A 20,686-nucleotide genomic window follows, 5' to 3' on the forward strand; every position below is an offset into this window, starting at 1 on the left:
TAGGTCTGTTTATCTGTCTGCCTTTCTTTCTGCCCCCCCCAACCAAATCTCCATCTTTCAAAATATAACATGCTACCACTCTCAAACCAATCAAAGCCGTAGCTATAGCTTCTTAGCTTCATTTTATATGGAAATGTATTGCATGTTTATGTTTTATCAATTGATATGTCATGTGTACTTAGTCTTTACTGTTTAATTAGAGCTTGTCAGTATTTGGACCCAAAGTGGAGCAGTGCCAGATGTAACATTCTCTTATCAGTCATGTTAGTAAATGTGCCAGCCACTGTGGTTTATGGCTACTATTGTATGTAGATCTCTTATTTAAAGATGGCCACCTGCCATTATGAAAATGAGGGGCCGCTATGGTTCTGCACACAGCTGAGCACCGTGTGAGCCAATGAAGCCTCCTTGACATTGAGTGTACAACAGATTTTTGGCAGTGATATCCCTTTATCATTTTCTCTTCTCCCAGACATAAAAGGGAATCCTCTGTTTAATAGAAGTGATATTTATTAGAGCAGCTAATGGAAAAAAAAGGCCCTGTTTAACATACTGACATTTTATTGCAGGGCATGATGACTACATCAGTAGTTTGTCTGTGTTGGGCTCACGCGGCAAATGGGATGGCTGCTTTCTCCTCATGTGGCCACTCTCCAGTGTGACCTTGCATTAGTGCATATGCTCACAGCAGGGTCACTGGTTGAGGGCATGATCTGTCAGCCTTTGTTTATGAAAGGCAGACAGCACAGGCCTGTAAGATAACATATTCAGTGCAATTAGTGGACTGCTGTACTGCATTACCATTTCTGTTTAACTGCGGTAAACAGTATCGATTAAAGTGTTTTTTTGTTGTTGTGTGTGTTCATAGCTAATGCTACAGCTGTGTTTCCTTTAAAAGTCCTTCTCTTTAAAGAGAATTCTCAAAGCACCAACTATATCTTGCATGGAATTTACACAAATCTGTAGTATAAACAAAATGTAGTTGCATTTAATGATTCTTTTCATTAACATTAAATCTACAGATTGTTTTTAGAGTTGATTAGTCATTTGGTCTTGAGAATATAAACCAGAGCATTTTGTAGTTTAGTAAATTACTTAAAATATTTTTTTGCAGATTCTCTGGACTTCTTATTAACATTATTGTGTTGTGTGTCATCAATCTCACACTAACTATTGTAGCTCTGCTTGCCACGGCTTAGATCCTTTGAAAATGTCATTTTTAGACATCAACCATATGTTGGCGTTATGGAAGCAATAATGACTCGGTGCTCTGCATGCAGTTTGGATCCTTCTACTTCCTGGATGAGTTTGTTGTTCACACGATAGAAATGTTTTTGATATGATAGAGAGAGGTTGACGGAGTCAGCAGTGGCTCTGACAACAAGCGCCCTCTGACAGTGGCTCTATAAGGCTTGGTAACCAGCCTTTTTCCTCAGAGGTGTTTACTGTCACTGTGTGTTGCGGGTGCCTGGCAGCAGTATTTCTCCAGGCTGTCAATCTCCACAGACACTAACCTGCCATGTTAGATTTGACCTCCACAGGGGAGATTACTGTCTCCAAGCTTTGGAGGCATCCTTCATTTTTCCTCTGCTCTGTAGGGATACCTGTGAAAGATGAGACAGGGTTGCACGCAATACCCACACAATTTAGATGAGACGAAAAAAATATAATTTGAAAATAATCTCATCACTACTACATAGTTATTTGATTTACCACATGTTTAATTTTAGCTTTAATGAACACAGTTTTATAAAGAATATATCCGAGAATACATTTCAGTAACATTCATTAGGCTACATGTTATGGGACTATTGCTTGTATAGTTGCTCTACATATCCTTGTTTTTGATGAACAGAGATGAGTTTTGGATAAAGACACTGGCTGTGATTTAGATGCAGTATGTGTGTGGGAGGTCTTAGAAATGCCTGTTAATTAATGGTGTTACATGATTACTCTCAGCACAACCAGACTGAATTAACCATCACTAGATAGTATTTTGGGATTTGTTTTTTTTTTATTTTGTATGTAACTCTTTTATGTTTATATTTGTAAGATGTGGGGGAAGTTTCAAATAATGGTGTCAAATCTACAAAAATAAGAACGATAAATTCTTAATTCTGTAACTATCTATGTTGCTGCTGAGGAGATTTGTGGTTTTTACCTTGGATTTAAGATTTGAGATTGCCCTGATCTGCCAGGTGATCAGTGTAATGCCGATTTTAATAGTGCTGTGAATTGCATATCCATAGGCTGACACAGCATGTACCAATTAAAGTGATTAAAATATAGTGTGGATTTGAGATTTGTTGTGTTGCAGGGCAGTGAGAACAGTAAAAATGTCAATACCACCTCCATGTCTGCCTGGTAAATATAAAGCTATCTCCACTGTCCAGATTACTTTTTCTTAGCATAATGGCCATACGCCATGCATGTTTTTTATTTTAAAGAAATAGCCAATGCACCGTTTCAAAATGGCACCACAATCCATCTTTTATTTTATTTTCCAGACTTTTGGCGACTTCCTGCAGCTGAGCTCCCTCACTTCCTGTATATAATAATTAGATGTCACAGCTCTGGTGCCTTGTGTAACGTTTGGTGTTGTATTATTGAGCACTGAATTTTTGAACATCCTCTTTAAGTAGAGTGTCTAGAATGTCTGTGGGCACAACTGTCCTATCTGTGGTTAGTTTGGCACATAATGATGTTGTTTGAGATGGTCCATCACACATAAATTTACAGCTTTCTCTATTCTTATCATAAATTGACTGGTGCACTAAGATCAGGTAGTTATACACTCACATAAAACCTCCAGTTATGGCCTGTGTTCTGTTTAGCCGTTGACATAAACGCGGCGTTGATTCCTGGTGTATTTCTGACCATGAAAATTATAATATGGAACAAAGATTAGAATGAAATTATCGTGGCTGGAAGGCATTTACCCACCATGCTGAGACACACTACGCAGGGTTAGGGGATGGAAAAAAAACCCTGGTCCCCAAGAATAATGATAATACATTAGGCTGTGAGCACGCTGGTATTATTGCTGTACATTATGTATGTTCCATTTATACTACCTCACACAGCCCAACCGCTGCTTGACAGATAGGTCATTACTCCCCGCACCGATGAACACTTATCAGGCCCCACTGCTGTTTATGGCCAGAATGAAGAGCACTTGTCAGTCAAGGTCACTGCTTTGTGTGTCCTCTTTAATAGTTCCTTCTTCACAGTTGTTGAACTTTGTATGCTAGCTCGGGCCCCCTATCCTAAGTGGTGATGGAGATGAGCCGCTTGCTTTAAAGGGAAGATTCCGCTTTTTACACACTGTAGAGAGATGACCCTGCTGCTACTGTGACTAGTTATTGTGTGTGCCCAGTGGAGATTTAGGAAAGGTTTCAGTGGCCTGAGGAGGGTCATAATACCTTTCCTGTGTTAGTGAGTAGCATTCGTGCTTGTGTGTGTGCTTCAGAGATGAGAAGAGACTTAGATAGAAAGAGCTCAGTTTGTTCTGTGATGATCTGTGCATGCTCGCTGCAGAAAATCAGATACTTTTTACATCTTTGCATTTTTTTCAAGCATGTGTCTAGGCGTGTGTGTATGTGTGTAGGAGTATATGGTAAGTTTGGGTGACAGTATCCTAAGAGCCTGCTCTAACTGGAGGGCCAATGCTAATGCATGGCTGGTTGCGTTACACCAGCTAGTACTGAAATCAGAAGTGGCCCACAGTGCAGTTCAGGGTTTGACCCTGGGACAAAAACAGATTTCGGTTGCCTTGGATTCTTTTTAGCTTCAAGCCTCGAATATTTGTCATCGCTGCACAAGTCTTATCTGCGTATCTTACAGCACTGTAGGACACACAATGTTGTTTATCTAGACTGCTTAGGTAAAAAGGCTTTGCCCATGGTAACTGTCGATGTTATTTTGTGTTAAGCTCTTGGCGCGTTTTTGCTTACCATATTTGTTTAGTTTGGCACAAAAAACCATTACATGTTCATCTTATTTAGAAATCCCTTTTAATTTGTAGTGTCATATCTGCAGCAGACATTAAATCATTAAAAATTTCTTTACCTCAGAAGATATGAGATGAAATCACAGGTGTTGCCACTGTGTTGCACCATGCAGGCAACAGTGCTACTGGCAGAGTCACAGTCTCACGTGAGGTGCGTGTGAACCTCGTTGGCTTATGTGTAAAGAAAGTCGATTTCTGAAAAACAATCGCTTATCTTTGTCTCAGAAGTCTCAGTTCAACTTCACCCTCTGTCACAGTCTTATTTTGACTCTGCTGTCATAAATCTAAAAGAGTGATGGTTGACAATTTCCTTCTAATTGTCATCATTTTGCCTGCTATTTGCCCAGTATAATTTACGACGCCCACCTTCTCAGCCTGTTTCCCCAGAACACCCCCTCACACAGTCCCACTCTCTGCTGTAAAAATGAACAGTTCCCGTTTCTCGGCTTTGATGCGATGCTGACAGGAGTCACTTTAATATACTTGGTAGTATGAAATTTCGATCCGTCCTGTTTCTTTCTTTCCCTCCCGAGGCTTCATCTTTGCAGACATTGGGAGCTGTCATTGCTCGACACCCTGTGATGTCGGTGACACTCAGCCAATATGACAAGTGCTGGACAGCAAACACACTCCCAGGCAAGCTGGCAATATTTCTTCAGGTAAAGGGTTGAAATGTGTAAACGAATTATCACAGTAAATTTTAAAAAGGAAATCTCCAATAAAATACCACAAGTTTAAAATTCTTCTTTGTTAAACACTCAGAAATCCTTTAAACAACATGGCATTTACAATAACTGCGTTTGAATTGTTGGCTTCTGTTACCATTTGCAAATATTGGAATACTAAATAATGCAGCCTATTTCAACACCTGTAATATAACTAATACTAACTAATACAAGCATTAGAACAGACAAAGACATTTAAAATGTACAATACAAGTGCAAATATTCACTTCGGTACCTATGCAGAGATAACAGCCATTTCTTTATGTAGCATTGTCTCTGTTTAACTGCAAAATCAATTAATTTGCTCTCAGATGCAGATGTAAAATGTTGATGCAAATTAAGCTACATTTTAAACTTCTGTGCCATCACTATAAAGAAACAGACTTGTTGACGGAAAAGATTTGCAGTGTGTTTTGGGGTGTAGGCTTTGCAAAGCTCTGTGGGAGCCTTCACAGCATTTCTTGGATTAGACACCTTGGTATGGCCTGTGGAGAGATGTTCATAGTCCACTGTTCACACAGTGTGTCTGCTACAGCTGAGCTGCCCTTTGCCAACAGGCCTAGAAACAGGACAGACAGATTTAGATCCACATGTCACAGTTCTGTTTTGGAGAAGCTCACCATAATTTAATAGTTATGCTGCTGTAGAGGAGGGTAATTATTATGACAAATAGAGAGATCTTATATATTTGCTTATGAATGAGTCTTGGAATTTGCAGTCCACCACAATGTTTATATAACCATTTTTTCAGTAACTAATTACAACAAGGGAGTGTTAGTCCATCTGTGTGAGGCCATGTACTGTGTACCACAGTCTGTTAAAAAGCAGTGTTTCAGAAGGCACTACACTACTTCTGTTTGTTTGTGCACATATGAGTACATATAAAATCTAACTTTATGAAATGTTTATTATTTGCAAGCAAGTTACTGCTGCCTATATGTTTGTGGATTGGTTACTGAATAACCTGGCTGTTTGGTTTATAATAGCACAATTACACACACACACACACACACACACACACACACACACACATGATGACATGCTCATCTGTCACTAGGAAAACCGTCACAGGCTGTGGCCTTGGCACAAAGACATTCTCTGAGCTGAGTGACAGTGCTTGGAGCCAAGATGCACCCAGTCAAAATGTTAAGATTTTCAGTTGCCAGAATAGACAAGTGCATCCACTGATTTGAAGAGAAATGATGTTAAGCAACTGCATCATAGTAGATATATATTTCCATTATGCTTTGTTTTAGTCTTTTGTTATAACTCCAAAAAGAAAGAAAAGTATTAATTGTTGCATGTTTACTTTTCTATGATTGCACTTGGAGCGCAAATACAATTTTAAATTAGTACTTTTACTTTGACAATGCCTGCCAGAAACACTCTCAGTCTCTAAAATTAAATTTCCAAAAGAGCTACAGCAATGTAGAGCTAATGAGACACCCATGTGCACAGGGTGTGGGCAAGAAGGGTTGTTTACTTCTAAGCAGGAACTGTAAGTAGGCATTATTATCATTATTTTGCATCTGCATCCATTCAAGAAACAGCTGTTGAATTTTGAGCGAGATTTAAAGTGGCAGGGCCTGGAGTTGTTCTTGTTCATTCAGCTAACTTAGCTGTGACACGATGGCTCCTGGCAGAGTTTTATGCTGAACTCAACATCTGTGACAACCGTCAGCACCACTGACCAGTGCTCCCTCCCTCTCTCTGTCTCTATTTCTTTTCTGTGTTTATATCTTTATCTTCGTCCATCGTCCATCTTTCCCTGCCTTCCAGGATTGCCCAGTTTTGGGGGTAATGACCAACACAGAAAAAAGTGGGAAAAATGAGGACCTTGATGTCACCAGATCAGTTTCTTCTGCCAGTGCCCATCTCCATCACTGCCACATCAGCTGGTCCCAAGGTTGTGAGGTCATTTGAACATCTGGACCCTCCGCCATGTTTTCTGAGGTCAGTGCATAGCATCTGTTTATAAACCCGGCCACCTTCAGTGTCTCTGACAAAGAGGATGATGCTGAGAGAACTAGACAAAATGATTTGATCAGACATAAATGTTGCCAGAACCTGCACTGCCATACCTCTATATATGGTCTAGAAGCTAGAGCAACACTTTTTTTTCTTTATGTACAAAATCCTACTACAAAAATTAGTAATCAATTTTTTCATGATGTCAGGAAATCCCTAGACAACACAAAAACCGGATGTCATCGATTATTGCATATGTAGCTGCTGTCTGATATCTTAATCTTCTGTGCCACAGAGCTTCAGTGTTGCCCAAAAACTGTTAAAAACACTCTTGACATGTACAGTCATTAACATGGGCACTGTAGTTTGTTTTGAATCAATCTCACACACACCATCCGGCTGCTGTAAATATTCATTTTGTGCGCCAACTGTTTATTAATCCACAGCTGAAAAAAGTCCCCAACACTATTTCCTCTTGTTTAAGTGAATTTCAATGAAAAGGACAGTGCTCAAGAAATTGATAGTCTCCGTGTTTGTGACCCATTGAGAGATGGATTTTGAGATCTGTTGGCAGAAAATATTATCATTGAAAATCCGGGGGTCCTAAATATTAAATCACAATAGCAAATACTGCTCCTGAGGTAAGTAATATTAGTTCAATACCATTTTAAATGATACCTCTACAGATTGAGCTTATGTCACTTGACATTTCGGTTGTTTGTTGAAATCTTTTGTACATTAAACACAACAATTTTGCAGATATTTACAAAAACTCAGCAACATTGAATTGCATGATTTATAATGTAAGTGATGATAGAATATCTTGCAGCATTGACTTGGCATCAACAAAACCACTGATCTACTGCACGTAGGTGGAGCAGGTTTGTGAGCCTGATGATTTAGTAGTGGGCACCTGTCCCTTTGTGTCTGGTCCCAGTGGATTTTGAGCAGCCACCGGTGCTGTGATGTTGGTGACTCTTGGGGGTCAAGAAAGGAATTTTTGAACAGAGGGTGGCTGACAGAGGGAGCTGGCACAGTGACCAAACAGATGTTGCAATCATAAAAAAAATACACAACCTCTGAATAAAATATGAACTGTGGAGGGAGCAGGAAAGGAGGGTGGTCTGGACTTTGTATTTGCCTCTTGGCTTGCATTAGTTGTGAGCATGAGCACCACAGATTGGTCAGACAGTGTGATGAGAACCAGGTGAATTGTCGAAAATGTTTGCTGGTTTCTTAGTGTGATGCCACCATAAACCTTCTTTTGCAAGAATAGAAAGGAAAAAACTTCTTGCAAGAAGACAGCTGTTGGGAACATACTGTAGATTAATTATTCACAAGCAGAGGGTCTCCGGACGCAGCATGTTATGTCAAAGTGTTTTAAAGCATTTACGCCACAGCGGCTTAGTGATGAAATCTGTAAAAAAAGACAGGAATCTGACAGAATGTCCTCAGAACATTGTTTTACCACAAGTGTTTTGTTTCCCAGTCATTTTACAGGGCTTTTCTCTCAGAAGGAATTACAAGTCTGAATATTTGATGGAAGAAAAATCCTGTGTTTACTGAAAGACTTTAAAGTTAAAGTAAATGTTAAAGCAAAATGTCTGATGATAAAACAATTTCACAGAGCTGCTACTCACTATTTGTGTTTATTTCTATTAGTCAGCTGAATTAGCCCCAGTCCCATGGTGGAATCTTCTAAAACTCATCTGTCTTCTGTACACTACAACACAGAGACAGCAAATATTCATATTTTTGAACCCGGAGTCCTTTTTCATTTAAAAAGACTTTACGATGTGCCAGCTCCTTAAGTTGCTGCTGTTATGACAAATGAAATCACCAATCCCAAGTCTGAACTTTAATCATGTTCAACCCTGAGATTGTTCATGGTTCCTTTGTTTTTACACTGAAAATGTTGTCACCCAACAGCAGTTGGTTTAGAAACATGATGTATCTGAGCTTTAAATCCACTGCTGCATATCTCTGTCTGCTTATCTCTAAAATGAATAGCCCTGTGGATATGGCAGTGTCAACACTGAAAATCACCCAGGGGGGTGATGTAAGTATTGATACACTCCTTGAAACTTTGTCACCTCCAGAGATGCTGCAGCAACACAATAACTGGAAGATGATTGTGAATTCTTGGCAGGGGGTTGAGGGACGCCATTAAAAAGGCAAATGTGATGAATTTTTAGTGAGAATGCCCTCATTGTTGCGATTGTCAGCGAGGATGGGCTAAAGGGATGTGACACAGAAATTACTCTTCCTCCTGGCATCTAATCTAACTCGTCACTCTGACGAAATATCTGGGAGACAGTGAAACTGACAAAGTGCTCTCATCTAATAGACTGTTTGTCCAGGGCTCATGCAGCACCAGTCTGGCTCAGCAGCGCTAAGTGACCTATTGCTTGAACACCATAGATCACTCATGATTCAATGCAAAAAATTGCTTTTTATCTCAAATCATCACTGAGACCTTGATCACATCAGTTTGAATGAGGGGAAAAAAAGCCATATAAAACGAACAGGAAGGCATAAAATAAAGATACATTCTTGTCATCATGATACTTAGCCCCCCCACGGAGTGACATTTTCCAGGCATCACAGTAGCACAGGCCACACTTTATCCTCACCCAGTCATAAACACGGCAGGGCTGCCTCTGACTCCCCTGTAGAAGTGCTAACGACAGAAGACAGCACACAGGTCGCACTAAAGGTTATGTCTTTATCTATTTCGTGCAGTTTCATTTTTTTTTCATTAAACAATTGAAACGTATAATTACCAGTATATGTTTGCTACTTACTATACTTAACGCGTAGCTTTAAGGAAGAGACATTTTCAATTATTTTTCAGCCCATTGAGTGACCACTTTTCTTTCTTTTTTTTCTTCCCCCCACTGGTGCATCCCTCCGTGGCATTAGTATATAACTGATAGTAAAATCCTTTTTAAAATTCCCAACCACTTAATTATTACTAGAAATTAGTGCTAAATCAATTATAAATTATAATCCTTCAGAGATGGATGTGTCTTAATCCCATCTTTCTTCTGTGGTTTATACTGTATCTTCTCCTCAGGAAATAACTAGCCCGCTGCTACAGACTGGCAGGACAGGCTACTCCACACATTGCTGTAGTCTATTTACCTGGAAAACTGCTCACGTTCTTGTATCCCATTACCATGACCACCTTCAGATAAATAGCTCTTTCCCCCCTCTGCCATAAGGTTTTATATCAAACGACATGTGTTGAGCATCTGACTGCAGGTTATATTGTTTCAGCAGAAATAAAACAATCACTTCTGGAGCTATTTCAGGGCGCTTGCCTGCAGTGTTTAACTGCTAGTCAACCTATACACACAGTGTTTATAGATGTAAGGAGGAGGACAGTGGCAGGTGACAGGTTAACTCTGCTGTGTAAATTCCTGGGCCGTGTATGATGTAGCCTGTGATCCCGCGGTCCTTGATTAGATCTGAGCTAGTAAATATCCTGTGATTAATCAAAAAGGCTTGTTCTGCGTGTAGCATCCCAGTGTCACCTTCACAGCTGGGCAGCAGGGCTGCCTTGTTTACCACACCTCCGTCTCCTCAGACCCCATCTTCATTTCATCGCAGCTCACAGAGGGCTTCTTTAAAGGGTCCTGTTAACCTACTGCTCTCGCCATCAGTGGGATTATAAACTGAGATTAAAAGGATAATTGATGTTGTGTCAGAATTTTAGTTTATATTGAAGCAAAATAATGACCCAATAGAAAATATTAAATAGAAATTATTTTCTCACTTTTGGTAGTTTGTACCAAAATCTCTTTTTGGTGTTTTTAAATAAATGATTCTTCCAAACCCTGATGTGCTTAGGATAGAACCAGTGCATTTCTGTTTTAAATTTTTGTATTGTTCATTTAGTTTTGGGGTGGTCTTTATGGATTATGTTTCAATGCAACATACAGTATGTTTTGAATAAATGAACCACTTAACTTATTAATCGAACTGGAGCAGTGTGGGCCAGATGCCCCCGCAACAATGCAGACTACAGCTCAACCTTAACCACATGCTTAAAATAACCATAACAAACCCTAATAATAAACCCTAGAGTTACTGGAACCTGATGTTTTAGAGCAGAATATTGAAAAAAACATCTGGGAAACATGTGACTTCCCAATTCTGTTAATTGTCAATATACCTTCATTAACTTAAGAGAAACATTCTATGCATTACTATAGAGTAGATACAGTTCTAATGCATTTCAGTTCTAATGTTGGATGTTAGTTAGTTTCGATTGGCATGGTTGAATTAACAAAGGTATCGTTTTGGAGGCAATGTCACAAATAGCATTTGTCTGCTGCGAATACTCGATGTGTATTAATACATGGCTGAAAATATTACTAAATAAAAGCACAGTTTATGCCAGTTTGTGTTTAATTTGTAGTAAAAACAAAATGTCAACAAAAAGTTTTACAACAGAAGTAGCTGGAAGAGTTCCTTTGATAAAGCCCATTGTTTTGCAGTTCATGTGAGGGCTGCATGTTCAGCTGTTTATGAACTGTGGAGCTTCTTCAAAAAAGAAATCATATTTGTTAGACTTTTCAAAGCTTTAACTTCATTAGGAGCAAAGGTGTTTTATGCGATAGAGAGGAAAGGGATTAGACCTTTTAAGGCAAGTTTTGGTGTTTTTATAGGATTTGTTGACAACCAGAGATGTGGAATAACAGCAGCCCTATCCTTTAATTACAAAAATAATTAGCACTCAGACAGAGAGTGTCCCCTGGAAACAGCATTGCTACAGGCTTGTTACATTCATGAAACATGTTAAAATGAAGGCCAACATGATAATGGGTGATTATAGTAATTAATAGACTGAACTAATTACTTTAGCCAGTTGAGATTAATTTAATGAAGAGTAAGCGGTGTGTGTTTGAGCTGAGCTTGTTCGACTGAAACTGACTCATTTCTAATTAAACATTCTGCTCTGCTTCCTTACAGTAGACATGACTGGTGTCATTTCACTGTTCACTGTTACAAAATGCTCTATGTAATATTATATTTTTTTAATAGTTTTTTTTAATCCAGTTCACTTGGAAAATGCATTGTGATGTGCTAAATTGTCAACAAAGTCTTGTCCGCACATTATGATTTCACTAATTGTTGGATCTTTTTTCATAATCATCCTTTGATTGTCATTTGAATAAGGTGTAAGGGACATGGTTGTCATGTTAATAAAGACATTTAACTGCATGTATTTCTCCAGTATAGTACAAAGTCTAAACCTGTCTTGGAATATAGATCTCTAATTGCTTTTGTGTGGTGGTGCAGCAGAATTGGGCTTCCCAGATGTCACCTTTGCCAAACACCAGTGCACGTCACTGTCAACAGGCCTGAGAAATCTCCCTAACAAGCTTGTGATTACATAAATCTATAGCTGCACTGGCACCAGATCGGAACAACTTTCAAGGAGACTTCATTTTTGATGTTCAAGGGCTTGATTGTGCTTTGTAAAAAAAAGAAAGAAAGAAAGAAGTCCACTGTACTGCTGTCCAAACAGTCTAGTGCTGCTAATTTTGTCAGAGTCAATTTTGCAGTGCGGCCATGAGAACGGGCATCAATGGAATGAAGTTCCTGAATGCTTTGCAGAGGGGCGTGAGTGGCTTTGACAGGCCCAGTGAAATATGCTCCGCTCTACCTTTTTTCATTACACCAGCAGGGACCAAAAATGCAAATCTGTGTTCGTATCTCGAGAGGTCATTAGAAAAGTGACATATCACACAAATGGCTTCAAGTGGCAGACCAAATCTTACATTAGTGCTACATCAGTGTTTTCTTATTTTAATTTCTGATATGATTGCTGTGGCTTTTCAAACTTATTCTTTCAATAGAGCACTGTTTCAATTTGGGCAGCTCTCTATTGTGTTACATGGCCTCAGCATTCACTTCATGTTTAATATGGCAGAAATCCTTGATCATCAGAATGGTAACCACATCATAAAGAGAGTGGCTGATAGACTGGATCTGTCTCATGGCCTTCTCTGAAGAGGTGATGAATTGGGTTAATGGTGAGTAGACCACAGAGCCATGCTGAGGGGGAGCCAGAGGGGGCATTAAATGACATGGTTTTATAGCCTATCAGCACAGGCCTGTAATTTTAGCCTCTTTTTTTTCTGCACAATAAGGCAGGTTGAATGTTAGGCCCTAAGCTCCGTTAAACACACAACTCTGTCATTGCTGGTGCCTCATGGTGCCATGTGTCACCCACAAAGCAGGTTTACAAACTGTCATGAGAACTACATGAGAACTGACTGTCAAAGATGTAGCCAATTAGTATTTTAACTTTCTTGTTGTAATGATTTTTAGATGCATGCAAATTTATACATACATTCATTCATAGTTCCCAGATTAGAAATGCACCATAATCAGGTCAAATTGTATTTTTTTTTTATTTTGATCGTGATCAGATACTGTACCTAATTTATAAACTACTAAAACACTAATAGAAACAAGTAGCCTTTTGTCTCGGCTATGCTTTATCAGTGCAGGCAAATGACGGAAATTTGATGAAGTACAAGCTTAACATCACCAGCATGTAAGCCTTAAAGTTGACTGATAGTTAGCCAAATGGTTCAAGCAATGAGATTTCTACATGTAAACTGTGAAGATGCAGATAATACAGTCATGTTTATATAAATCTGCTCCTGTATGCACACCTGAAGCCATAAACAGTGGCAGCCATTAGGCTGATTTTTACCAGCCTGTTATCAACACAACTCATTATTTGTGATAAATTAGCAGGATGATTATAGGGATATGCTTTAATTTGTAAATGAGTAGGATGCACCTGTCAGTAAGACTCATTTGCTAATAGCTGTTTTTCACTGAATAAGTAACTACCTTTCAAATTTCAGTTGACTCCTCAGCCATAGATTATTATTATTCTGCCATTTAGTTTTGTTGCATATTGACTCCTTCTTTTATTCTGTTTCTAGTCAGACCTTAAACTACTGATGGATTTATTGGTTGTTTGACAGACATAACTAGTAATAGTTATAGTTAGAAGTAATAGTTAACTATTTTTAAACTGATAGATGTAATAGGTTATAAGCAGATACCATCAATTTCCTGGTTCCAGTATTTCAAATATGAGGACTTGCTGTTTTTTTTTTAAAATAAGCTCAATGTCCTTGGAATTTGAGAAACAAATGTCCAATAAATGAGAAAGAAATTCTTTATGCCTGAGAGTTATTTGACCAAAATTTTATATTCTTCCATCCCAAACATTAAAACTGTGGAAATAATTAAACCTGAGGGAACAGAAGGAGAGCAGGAGCAGTGGGGGTGAATAAGTGGTTTCACATTAAAAGAAATTGCCCAGACTTATTGTAATACAAGTCAAAGGGGGTATGTGACCTTCAGCCATTGCACCATCCTGTTAATTGTCTAATAATAAAATGTTTTTATTGTGCAAAATCCCTTTAGTATAATTGAATTTGTCTTTGCTTTTGCTCATCTTATTTTTATTTCTCTCTCTTTGCTGAGGCTGCGAATCCTCACAATTACTGGTTATAATGATGGTATGGGATTGGTTTTTCAGGATTGCTTCTCCATCCCCACATACAGCCACCAACCTGCCCACTCTTCTCCCTGCAAACTTTACATTTTAACCGCTCTCATTACGGCACAGATTATAGAGGCCTATTGGTCCTCATTAGCGCCCACTGATCCTTGGCTAGGCCCATGTCCTAACATCTTTTAATTAGCATTCTGGAAATCCAATCAATGTAATAACTCTGATTAATCTTCTCTTTTGCACTTATTTTCACCCACTCTTTTGTTCCAGGATGTTCTTGGCTTGAAGGCTCAAAGGCTGACAGAACGTGGGCTGTTTTCCGATCCTGCCAGGTAAGTGACATGAGAGGTGAGGAGACCTTGAAGTGCTCGTAGTTGAAGGGCAAACTGGAACACTGGGCGGGCTTGACTGCACTCGATGAACAGTAGTCAAAGTAATTAGTTCTACATTGCAAAATGTACTGTGCCTGTATAGTGCAGTAATATTTAAACATAACTTCAAAAATATGAGTTTTGGAAAAACACAAAACCTTCATATACCTGCTAGTGACAGATGTTGACAGAGGGCTGCACATTTTTTTTTCTCTAAATGCCCTGTAAAGCTTTCAGCTCACAGCCAGGCCCTGCGGGGTGATATGAAGTGAAAGCCAAGGCGGGGCTTGGCACTGGACGGCCATTTTGTGTCTGGTCTGATGCATTGTTTCACTGTGTGTCACTTTGGCTACATATCAGAGTCAGTGGTGGTGGCGAGCGAAGCAGGTCTCATTAGAGCATGTTTACTGCAACTGGATGAGCTAAGAAACCAGGACTATATACAAAAGACGTTTACAGAGGTGATTGGGCAAAATTAATTTTAGTTTATTAAATGCTATTGCTCCGATGATAGGTGCAATATCTTGAAAGGACAGACACCAGCATCCATATGTCCACTTGTGATAAAGTGTGTAAGGACAGCTGCTATTAAGCCATGGTAACTAGCATCCATGGGAGAGAAATCTAGTTTCTGCCAGCTCAATATTTCTACACCTTTGAGTACAGTACAGCACTGTGTCTATGCCAGGTATCCAGGGCAGACATTTTGGCACAGCTTCGGCACTAAAGACAAAGACGCCAGGGTGTGTGATGGGATACAGACCTGCCATTCCCCACCAGCATTGGCATGTCTTGCACTGTACAATGATGAATGATTGCACATGCATGCCACATATTTGTTCCTGCACATGTAAAAAACACACAATCACAACTCTCGTTTACACACATTCACACACTTGCAAAACATACAACCTGCCTGGTCAGGTCAACCAGGCTTTAGCATTGCATCACAGACACAGACAGGCGTTCTTACTGTAGCGCTGCAATATTATACAGAGCCAGGTGTAGGAAGAAGGGGGAATAAGGTTGTGTTTATTAGCTGCTCCCTTGGTGTTCTCCAAATTGCTTTGTTTGCTCTGCACAAGCACACAAACAGATGCTGTCCTCTCTGCTCTGGGTAATTCTCAGGGTCTCTGGGTATTTAGTGAAAGGCCTACCATACCCCACGCATGGGCTCGTTTCTCAGCAACACAATTTCACTCCTATTAAAAAAATCTGCATTTAGGAGGGACCAATGCTATCAGTTGAAATTAATCTGTTTTGACTGATCCCTAATGTGACCACAGTCATTGAGTAATTATTGTCTGGATGGCTGTGCACCACCCTCATAACCACTCTTCACCTCCACCCCCACCCCTCAAAATGGGCTAGTCTTGGTGTGTGAATCTCTCTGCAGCCGGGTGGTTACAGTGGGTATGGCAGACATGTCATTTAGCGCTTGATCAGTGAGTCGTGATTAGCCTGCCCTGTATTATTGTGATTAACGTCCACTCGGTGGACGACTGTCCTGTTGTCACCAGTGATACCATTTGAGATCTTGAGACTCTGGGCTGAGGGCCAGTGGAAGAACCCGCTAGTATGGCGACACAACACTGCTCACCGCTATGATGTCTACTTCTGTAAAATGCACACACACACACACACACACACACACACACACACACAGACACAAGCACACACACTTCCACTTCTTTACCGTCAGTCACAAAATCTAATGCATGTAACGAGCACAGTGCTCTTTCCCTGTGCAGCTATTTTTTGTCTTTCTGTCTGCTCTGATTAGTTAACCTACTCCCTCCTTATGCAGCTTGCATGTTGTGTAGTATTTCCATCAGGCTGTGTGCCTTGTGTCTTCCTATGCAGTGAAATCTACAACCTCATCTTTCTACAGTGCACCATTTCCCCGCTTTCATCTCACACCTCCTCGATCAACAAAGTCGACTTGACCAAGGCTGATTATAGTAACAAAGACAGTCCAAGAGAATATGCACATTCTCACTCTACGTCAAATTAAATCACAGCAAGGGAGGGATGCCGTGCACTGACCCCCGTCTCTTCTCCTCAGACAATTGGTCGCGTACACAGAGGGAGACTTTGAAAACAGGCCTGAGAACCAAACTGTGGTTGATGGCTCACTGCTGTAACACAGTCCAAAAACAATATCCAGAGGAAATTAAGACCATGTCATTAAATATAAAACTTGATCCTAATGTATGTTGTGGAGAAAAGAGGACCTACTGTACTTTGAGAGGACAAATTTCAAATTTTAAAAACAGAGAAGGCACCATTTGTCTCTGTTTTTCACATCTAAACTTATATCAATTTCTTGCTCTACAATATCTTGATACTTCATCCTGCAGATCAAAGTTTGTTTTATCAAAAGTATTTTTTATTCAGAAAGCTTTTTGGCACTATTTTCTGAATGTGTATATCATTCCTTTGTAATTACCCGGCTAAACTCCGACCCCCTTCCCGCGGCTCTTGTGCATCCGCCGGTGGAAAAGAGTCAGTTTTGATTACAAAATAAACGCTGCAGCATCAGACGGGGGGTTACATGCTGATATGCATTCTATCAGGATGATTTATGCAAATTATGCACATTATTCCCACAGGAATCTCTCCTCTGAAAGTGCCAGGATAAATTGCCGGAAATTAGCCATAAAATTCACTGTGCAGGGAGTGTGAGGTGAAGGCCGCTGAGGAGCCAAGGACATTGGGCCGCCGTGGTTACGCTTGGCCTGGCCTGCCTCCCCCATTCTTGGCATTCATGGCTGTTAAAGACCTCTGCTCAGACAGATACACTGAAGGCTTCAAGTATCGCTCAACACATCAGGAAGATCAGCCAAGCAAGTGTTACACTAACGGCCGGGGTGTCATGCTCTGTAGCAGAGATTGAGAGTAACAGATTATCTGTTTTTTTTCTTTTCCACATTTTGGATTGAAATTCACTTTATAAATTCTTCCACATTCCTTGAATGGATGCAGTTGATTGTAATCCAGTCAATAACCTCAGTGTTTTGACTGCTTTTATGACTTTGTTTACTGTACAGTTGACCTTGTTTATAGTACATCTTAATCTTCAGATTACACTTTAATCAGAAACCTGTCCAGCAATGAGGTAATGAATAGTTGTTTGAACAACGCATAAACAAGTAGCTGTCAGCACCACAATACACAGATCAGGCTGAATTTGACAGTAGCTTCTTTATAGCTTTACCAACAACTGTCCAATGGTCAAATCTTTCATCTGCCTCAAGGTGTGTTTGTGAAAGTGTTTGTGTGTGTGTGTGTGAGTGAAATGAGCAGTGAGTGATCTGCACTGTTATTGTGTCATCCTCATGTCTATAATGTAGAAGCCAGAGTTAATGAATATCAGAGACTGGAGATGAAATCCACCTTGCCTTGGCTTTAATGAACCTTGAGAGGATCAGGATCTGCATGTTGATCAGGACAAGTGATCGCTCAAACACTGTGTACAGGCACATTCACAGCAGATAGCAAGTTCAAATTCACCTTAAATTGTGTTTGTTTAAGTGTAGTGTAGTGATTATTGCTGAGTATTGTGTTGTTTACATGATTCGTTGAGGGTGCTGGGTGACTGTGAGCTGTGCATCCACTCTAATCAAACAGTAGCACATAATGCGAATGAAATGTCCACAGTAAATGAAAGTTCATAGCTGTTTGAGAAGCTTAACATGAAATACAATCATAAGTTATTTTTGTGTTGTTGTGACTTTAAAAATATAATGTAAACAAACAATTTACGATGTAATAAAAGTGTGATCATTCTCAAATCTCTGTGTTTGATCTAAGTGAGTGATCAACTAAGCAAGTTCTCAACACACTAATTTCCAATTTAAGAAACCAAATATAGGCAACAGGATCATGAAAGTACAGCAAATCAAGCGAATTGTCTCCCGACAGCATTCATAATTTGATTTATTTGCCACAAATTTTTCCACAATGAGAGCACATTACTCCATTGCACCTGTTTTTGTTTGCTCAAATCCAGAGAGAGATGTTGTGGACTGTAGGGCAACAAAGCCTGCTCTGTCCACAACACCACCACAAATTACTGTGCTCTGTCATGACATGTTTTAATCCCTGGGAAATAAAAGAACATCAGATTATGGCACAAAGACTCAGCCATCGGTAAACAGGGATTAGGGGATTTGGGACTTTAATCTGATTATTATGGAGGCAGTTTGAATATTAGAGATGTTACTCGACAATTGTATTTCAGATGAGAAGATAATCGCACATTACTATGTCATTTATTGTACCCTGTTAGAGTTTTCAGAGCTGAACGCACCACCATATGTTTACCTGACCTCAATGCTGCCTGAGAGGAAAAAAAGCAAAACATTGCCATTATAATGAATTAGCAAGCTCATTAGGCAACTAATAAAACATACAGTTAGAAATGTCATTGATTGTTGTTGTTAGTATTCATGGGAAATTGTACTGAATAAGTGAACTGATAGAAGCAGTTCAAGACATACAGTGATCAGAGCACTGTATCTCAAAACACACTTAAAACTTTAAATTAAAAGTACTGTGTAACTTCCTTCAAACCCCACTTGGAAATGATTAAATTAAGTATTTAATCGTTTTTCTTACAGCTGAAAATGAGAATTAAAAAGTTTACTTAACAAAACCAGGATCGACCACTTGAGCTGTATACTTCTATTGGTCTACATTTTTATGTTCACATCACTATGCATTGTTATCGGTGCCCTGACAAAAATGAATTACCACCCAGTAGTTGATTTGATGCCTCAGCCAGTGCAGCACATATATCTTCTAACGGAGTCCAGAATCCATTGTCAGTTTTGCGTGTTACTGATATGAAGGGGGCATTTCAATTCAACACGCTTATGTATATTTTGACTTTTCATGTTTATCATACTTAGCATACATCACATCCACGTTATGAATAGGCACCCTGCTGGCCCTTGATATGGTAAATTGGACATTTTATGGTTTATGAAAAGAGGTGTTTTTTATCTTCCATTTTTATTCATGAACCCCGAATCTCTGTGTAAATGCCTTTAAGACAGATTCAGCTTTATTAGACTCATGAATAAAAACGATGATGCCTATTATGACTAGCTTGAGCCTCCTGGTTTTCACTTTCATGAGACTTCTGAGTGCTCTGTTTTGGCACAGTACAGTACATGACATTTCACCAGCTTGCAACAATGGCAAAAATACCACACTGAGTTTCTAGCAATTCCCAAAGCAAGAGGACTGTGATGGCTTTTGATCCTGGACACAAAAATATTGTTTTCCCCTCAGTAGTTGTAAAATTTGCTCTGCCTTTGAACAGATTTTTGTGTTGTTCTCTGCTTTGCTTTGGATGCTGTGTTCTGTTTTCCACACACATATGGCTCTGTCTCACCCCTGGGGAATTTACTCTTCTAGGCTAATGTGAATATTAGTATGGGTTAAATGGTCCAGTCATTTGTGCATTAATGCATATTGCATAATTAATGTTTTTTAAAGTCTCGATTTCTAACAGCAGGAGAAAAAAGCACGTCTGTTTTGTGATACAACATAAAATATCTCAATTAAATCCTGATATGAGATGATATCCAACATGAAGTACTGAGATGACTTGAATTCACAAGTCAGAAGGGTTGTGATGTCTTCTGGTTATATTCCATTCTTGAATAAGAGTTGGTCTGTGAAGATTCAAGGCATTCCAGAGTATGATGGGATTAAATGGGACACTGTAATGACCCTGTTGTCTGATATACAGACACAAAGCTGAACTTGGAAACTAGTGAAAATCATGGACCACAGTTGAAACTAACACTGTTGGTCACTTTCCCAAGGAAAACAAGATCAAGTTTTTTAATTACTCAAAAGAAGCTTTTATCAAATGTTGAATTTATTTATCAAAATACTGCTTTTTGCATGTACAGATATCATCTTAAACCCAGTTTAAATCACTGAAATCATTTAAGTGTTTTGTATTCCACATTATATTCAATAAAGGAATGCTATAAGGGTATAAGATATTAGCTGATAATCATTTTGGCTTCAGAAAGTGCCATAA

Source organism: Channa argus, chromosome 19, assembly GCF_033026475.1.
Source record: "Channa argus isolate prfri chromosome 19, Channa argus male v1.0, whole genome shotgun sequence".
NCBI lineage: Eukaryota > Metazoa > Chordata > Actinopteri > Anabantiformes > Channidae > Channa > Channa argus.